Below are 7,048 nucleotides of genomic sequence, written 5' to 3'. Positions count from 1 at the left end.
CTTTCTCAGACACTAATGATGTCTTTCTATTTCTGATTCAGTTCTGCTTGGGTAGCAAAGCTTGAACTTTTGTTCTTTTGTTGACAATATCTGAGTTTGAAGCTACAGAGTTGTTTTTCAGGCTTTGAATAATTATTTTGAAGAGCAAACTTGCTGAATGCTGGGTCATTTGCTGCCTTTGCCGGTTTTATAAACAAATTCAACCAAATCTGCAAAATCAACTCTCCTTTTCTTCCCTCAAATGTCCAGCCAGGCTACACCATTTGTTCTGAAGGTATGTTGGAAGTTTCGTTTTTTAACAACTGCTTGAAGGTTAGGAAGATGATTTAGTACTTCCATGTGTGACAGTTGGTCATGGCATGTCTGCACTTAATAAGGAATAAAGCAAATGTATACAAGCCATGAGGATCTTCGTGTTTCAGTGCAGACCAAGAAATAAGTTTCTTAATATATGCCATTGACACCTTGTAGGGATCGCCATATCTTGACTGAGCAAACTCCTAGCTGAAGTATATCCTTCTGAAGAACTCATATACAAGCATCCACCTATCAAGTCTTTGGCTTCCCTTCAAGTTGCTGATCCAAGTAGTACAGTTTGTCAGCATCACCCGAAAGCATTTGGGCAATTCTGGCATCAAATGCCATCATGAAAGTAGCAAACTCAATAGGATCACTTTAAATTTTGGTACTTCTATGCTTGGAAGCAACATTGCTGCAGTCATGTGTTGCTGTGTCTTCAGGAGCATCTCTTGTTGGGACTGTAGTTTTGCATATCAAGATTTGGCTCAGGGAACCCGACTGGAATGGCTAGAACTACAGGGAACGTCGCTTTCAACTGCGGGAGTATCATCTGTTATTCCCGGTGTGGTTGGAACGGGTCTACATTGGATTCAACAGGGAAGGAGTATCTTTTGGCACGATATCCGAGAGATTATCAGCTTCAGCATAAACTCTTTCTCTTGCTTGAGACATAGCAATTTTGTTTTAATTCTAATTGTTCTTTCTTTTTTCTAAGTCTAAATTCTTGTTCTTCCCTCTCCTGCTTAAGTCTGAGTTCTTGCTCTTCCATCACTTTTGTTTTTCTCTCATAGCATGTTGAGCCATCAATTCTGCTAGTCTAGCTTTCTCTTTGAGGCGAGCAGATCTTACACTAGTTCTGCTAGACATGGTCCTGGTAGTGGATGAGGAACAAAGACTTTTTCTATCAAGGTCTGCAGTTAATTGCAATTCACTTTCCTTGACCCAATTATTCATTTCTGTAATGAAACGATCGATAGATGCTGTATTTTCTGAATGCCTCTTATTTACTGTGTTTCGTTCACTGGATACTGTTAAATGCTTCTCATATTGCTGAAAACATTCATCATATTTTCTCAGTAATTTGCACAAAATAATCACTTCAGACTTCACCAGATGAAGATTATCACAATTATCCATTAGTCTAAAGATCTCATTTCTCCTTTTGGTCACGGCAGACAGAGCAGCAGTTTGGGCCTTTTTCAAAGTTTTTATTTGCTCTTGTATCACTTCATCGAGACAATCTTCACTGACTATAGACCCAGCAACTTCGCTAGATTCCTGCATTTTCAATCACGAGATTTTCTTGAACTAATGTAGCTGCCGTTTCTTCAAAGCCACAGGGATGAGATGTAGAAAAGACACAGATCTGTACTCACGTCACACTTTATTAAAATTGATAAAAAGTTCAAGTTGACATCACTAAACACTTTAAACCAACTTAAAGCTTTAAATCACTTAACACTACAACTAAAGTTGACGTTGCTGTAAGGCTTATAGTTGGTCATTACTCCAAGACCAGAGAACCAATGAGGAGTACTTTGCTAGTAGTACAAGGCGACGAGGTTCAAGAAACTGAAAACAACAAAATATACAAACTTACTAAAACTGTTAAATAGAAATTCCATAACAAACAAAGCATTGATTATAGTTTGATATAACTACAAAACACCACAAACATTACACATATATACAAATTTCAGTAAAGAAATAAACTTACATCTGTGTTACTCAAAGCTACATCCAATACAAACGAAACGAATTTCCAAAGAAATGTTCTTTACACTTCGAAGACTTCTCCTGGTCTGTCAGTCATCTAAAAACCTTGATCATATTTCCAGAAACTTATAACTGTTACAGTGTAATTCCAACACTGATAACTACCAGGATAAACAATCTTTTCAAGAACTACTCAACAACAATTAACAAACAAACAAATTACAGCAGTAACAATAACCAAAAATAGACTGAACAATGTTTACATGTAAATTGGACAAAAATATCTTTATCATAATTTAACCCTAATCACCAAGTTGAAAAACAAGCTTATTAAATTATTTTATACACAATTGGTTTCTATAAAAGCTGCATTTACAGCCATGTCTTACGCTTGGATATAAAGGCTTTGTAGTGACAACGTATCCAAAACAAGCGCGAAGAATTCGAGAAGTTTAGAGGGCATTGTGGCTACTACAATTACTTATATATATATATATATATATATATATATATATATATATATATATATATATATATATATATATATATATATATATATATATATATATATAGTGTGTGAGTGCGAAATCCCGCAATAATTCAAACATATAAAAGAGGCAAGATCTCCATGTAATAGAACAAAGGAAGAATGATGGAGTTTGTGTTACAATAAGAGTGGGCAAAAGTAATTCAAACTCGTGAATGCGAAACGAGACGTAGCTTTTCCTAAGCTCTGAAAAGAAATTTCTCATAACTGAGAGTGCATGCGAAGGCCCAAAATTGAATGATGGTTTCTCTACACGCAAATATTACAACCACGTACGCACAGACACCAGCATATATATGTATATATACATAAATACGTTTGTTGTAATATGTATATTAATATTATATACTATTATATATATATATATATAGATATATATATATTATATTATAGATATATATATATATATATATATAAGTATTTACAGTTAAAATCCCATGGTGTTACAAAGATTCCTTTCTCTGTTCCCTTCCATTCCAAAACTCTCTTTATCTCTTGAACTTCGCTCCAGATGCCAACATTGTTCTAACCAGGTGCCATCTCTAGATATGCATTTTAAGCTTTGCTCTCTTGAAAATGGCACTTTTTTTGCCTGTTAAATTTAATGGAGAGGCCATTCTGACCTTGACAAATATTTTAGATTAATTAAAACAGCTCTACCGCGTTTGCGGGTTCTAAATTGTTGGATTTATATGTTTCTCTCTCTCTCAAATACACAGAAGAAAGGAAGTCTGTGTTTAAACAATTTTTTAAGACCTACTGTATATATATATATATATATATATATATATATATATTATATATATATATAATATATATATACATATATATATATATATATGCATATATATATATATACTATATATATATATATATATATATATATATATATATATATATATATATATATATATATATATATATATATATGTATATATATATATATATATATATATATATATATATATATATATATATATATATATATATATATATGACTTATTGAAACACCTCCCCCTCGTTTCCAGATTCTAAATTGTTGGTTTTATGTTGATTTTTCAAATACACAGAAGATATAAAATCAATAATTAAACATTTTAAGACCTAGTACAGTATACGTATAAATGTCTTATTGAAGCAAATACTGGGAATAAGGTAATCGATATCTCCGAGTGATTAATGAATACCATGATTAACTTGACGCGGAATAAGTAATCGAACCACCCGGCATCATTCATCCATATCCAGACATTACTTGAACACATCCGAGCGGGCAAGATGGCGGGCAATGTTTGCAAGCCAAACATAACTCCGGTGGAAGGCGAAGAGCTCTTAGGTGGGCTACGGCCGGACGTTGGGATGAGGGGGTTTTCGGGGGGAAGAGGTGGGAGGGGAGGTTGGATGCTATTAATTCTCTTGATGCTGGCTTTGAACTGGATGAGGGGGGGTTAGGAGGAGGAGAAGAAGCAAAGAAGCCGGAAGATAAGAGAGGCAAATATAAACGTCAGAACTAAATGGAAAATAAACGGTGGCTTTTCCTCTTGGGATGGAGCAGTTTCTATCCGCCAAAGAAATATCAACGCACAGTCAATATTATGTCTTCGCTCGCGTAGTTGCCCCGAAGAAATAAAGACCTCGGCTTGTAATGTAGTTAATTAGCTGGAGAATTCTATTCAGAGATCGTGTTTGTTCTGATTTGGGCGTTTTCTTTCCGTCGTTCGAGCGTGAAGCAGCTTGTGGGCTCATGAAACGAAAAGCAAGTCTGAACATTTCATCGCCTCCTGCTTTTGTTCCCTGCTGCCTGCTGAACGGCCTCCTGCAAAATTGGAAAACTTTCTCGTGTTCACTCCTGACGCGGAAAATCTAAAATTCTATAAGCAAGATTCCAAGAGTCGGCGCAAGAAGTCTCAACTTTTGATTTCAATCAGCATTCACAAGTACCGTCACGAAAGGACTTAAGTGTCATGGAAACGTGTGCTTTTGGTTAGGAGAAACAGAGAGAGAGAGCCGGTCGGATGTGTCAACGAGGATTTCTGATGGCTGAAGATGACAACTTCTCTTTAAAATTGCGTTATGGACAACAATGTAGGGAGGACAGTGCCACAGTTTTATAGCATAGAAAAAGGGAGACTTCTGACACTGGGCGACGTCTCACCAGAGGATAGATACTAGCACGAGGCATAGCGATTGAATTAGGACTTGGGGTACCGCTAATAAAAAAATAAAAAAAAAAAAAAAAAAAAAAAAAAAAAGAAAAAAAAAAAAAAAAAAAAAAAAAAAAAGAGGAGGGGGGAGTGGCTGAACATAAAATGATCTGACATAATTACCTGTATTGCCAAACCAATAATACCACCAGCTTTGAGTATCACTGTAATGAAGATAATATTCCCAAGAAGCCTGTAATGAAGAGAGGACAGTGCCACAGTTTTATAACAAAGAAGAAGGGAGACTTCTGACACTGGACAGTGTGACAGTGACGTCTCGGCAGAGAATGAATACTGGCACTGTATGACTCGAGGCATTTAGAGATTCAATTAGGACGTGAGGTACCGCTAAAAAATGATAAATAAATAAATAAAGGGGGGGGGAGAGAGGCTGAGAGGTATAGGGATTCAACTAGGACTTGGGGTAGCGCCTAAAAAGAAACAAAAATAAAAAAAAGAGGGGGGTGGGGGGCTGAACATAAAATTATCAGACATAATTAACTAAATTGCCAAACCAATAATACCACCTGCTTTGAGTATCACTGTAATGAACATAATATTTCCAAGAAGCCTGTGCCACAGCGATGAACAGCCGGCACAGGTGCTATCAATAAACAGACGGAGTCGACACAATGAATACCATCTAATCCTCCAGATGCAACATCGATAGAGAACCGAGATATCACCAGCACGCTTATTCGAGTACTTGACTTTATCAAGTGATTAAATATTATTGTCTGTAAGACATATCGTGATCCGATATCAACGGATGATGGCTCCGTGAGTGAACTACTTTAGCATAATCTTACATTTCGAAAAGATGTTGCCAAAATGATGACAATTTATTTTTGGTGGATAAAAGATCATATCAAAAGCCTTCATACAGCATCGAATCCGTGCCAGAGTAAGATACGTATAGTGAGTGAATGGTAATACTCACTATCCAATATTGTAGATAGTTTTGTTTGTATAGTGTTTTTACGTTGCATGGAACCAGTGGTTATTCAGCAACGGGACCAACGGTTTTGCGTGACTTCCGAACCATGTCGAGTGAACCAATATTGTAGAATTCGTTTAAATACGTTATGTAATGAAGTTACAACAATAGCTTTTATGAGAATTATAACCTATGAGTTTAAACCTCGAGAAAATTTCTGGGAACTTTGGGAGAGAAAAATTTTCCTAACATAAACAATACAAAATAATGAAACTTCGTCAGGACTCTTTTTAAAGTTTAGCCCTGACCGTCAGTTTAAAACGGACCCACGTCACTATTTACTTTCCAGACCTTTTATACGGAAAATTTCAATGTTGACTACGAGCCTTATCAAGATATGCTGTCAGTAAGTATTCGAGTCTCGCATTTTTCACGTATCCACATTTCATCGTAAACAAAGTTACTAGTTAGAATATTAGAATTAATATTATTAACCGACGTCTTTTCTCTTGCATGTTTGCCTCTCTGCCAAAAAGGATTGTGAGCACAGATTCTCGCAACTGCGGAGAAACGATCCTGCATGAGACAACAGGCAATCCATCATTCTAATGACATACCGCAAGTGTTTGTCTGTTGACAATCTAAATCTGGATTGTGTTGAGGATTATGAAACTAGATAATATACTTTAGGGTAAAGTAGAGACAGATAAAATCAATTACTTTTTATATAGATTCAAGGTTTAATTTATATTTTCGCAAGGGCTGCATTACGAGAGTAAATAGAAGAGGCTATTTGTTAACAGCATGAATTAAGAATACACAATGTTTTGTAGTCAGGCACTTATACTCAAAGGTATTTCAAAAGAGAATAAAATATATAAGTGAAAAAAAGAATCAACGAAGTCCTACCATTATGTGAAGAACTGGCGATGGCAACAACACTATCAAAAACCGTCCTGCAGGTCAGCGCCTCAGTTCATTCTGTGCGGAAATGTATTTTGCTTCCTTTGATATTTCAAGTGAGATTCGCAATAAACACGCATATTTCTGACACGAGTAAGTAATAAAGCATTTGATCATTTACTTTGATGGATCGTAACTGACACAAACACCGAACAAAGGCGCAAAATGAATGCCTGCCACGAACTATTGACTTAAACGAGTACTGGCATGACTAGTGTTAATATAATGAGAGCAATGGAAATAATAAAACTCCATAACGAGGAAACGGGCCAATAAGATGGGGATTAACATGCTTTCTTTCTGTAAAAAAAAGAACTAACGAAATGACACAACTACATCTTCTCGAGCTCCCTTGAATATCCCGTTTTCGTTGTGCCGCGA

This window comes from Macrobrachium nipponense, chromosome 40, assembly GCF_015104395.2.
Source record: "Macrobrachium nipponense isolate FS-2020 chromosome 40, ASM1510439v2, whole genome shotgun sequence".
In the NCBI taxonomy this organism is placed as follows: Eukaryota; Metazoa; Arthropoda; class Malacostraca; order Decapoda; family Palaemonidae; genus Macrobrachium; species Macrobrachium nipponense.
The sequence above is the reverse complement of the archived record's forward strand: the minus strand, read 5'-3'. Positions refer to the sequence as shown.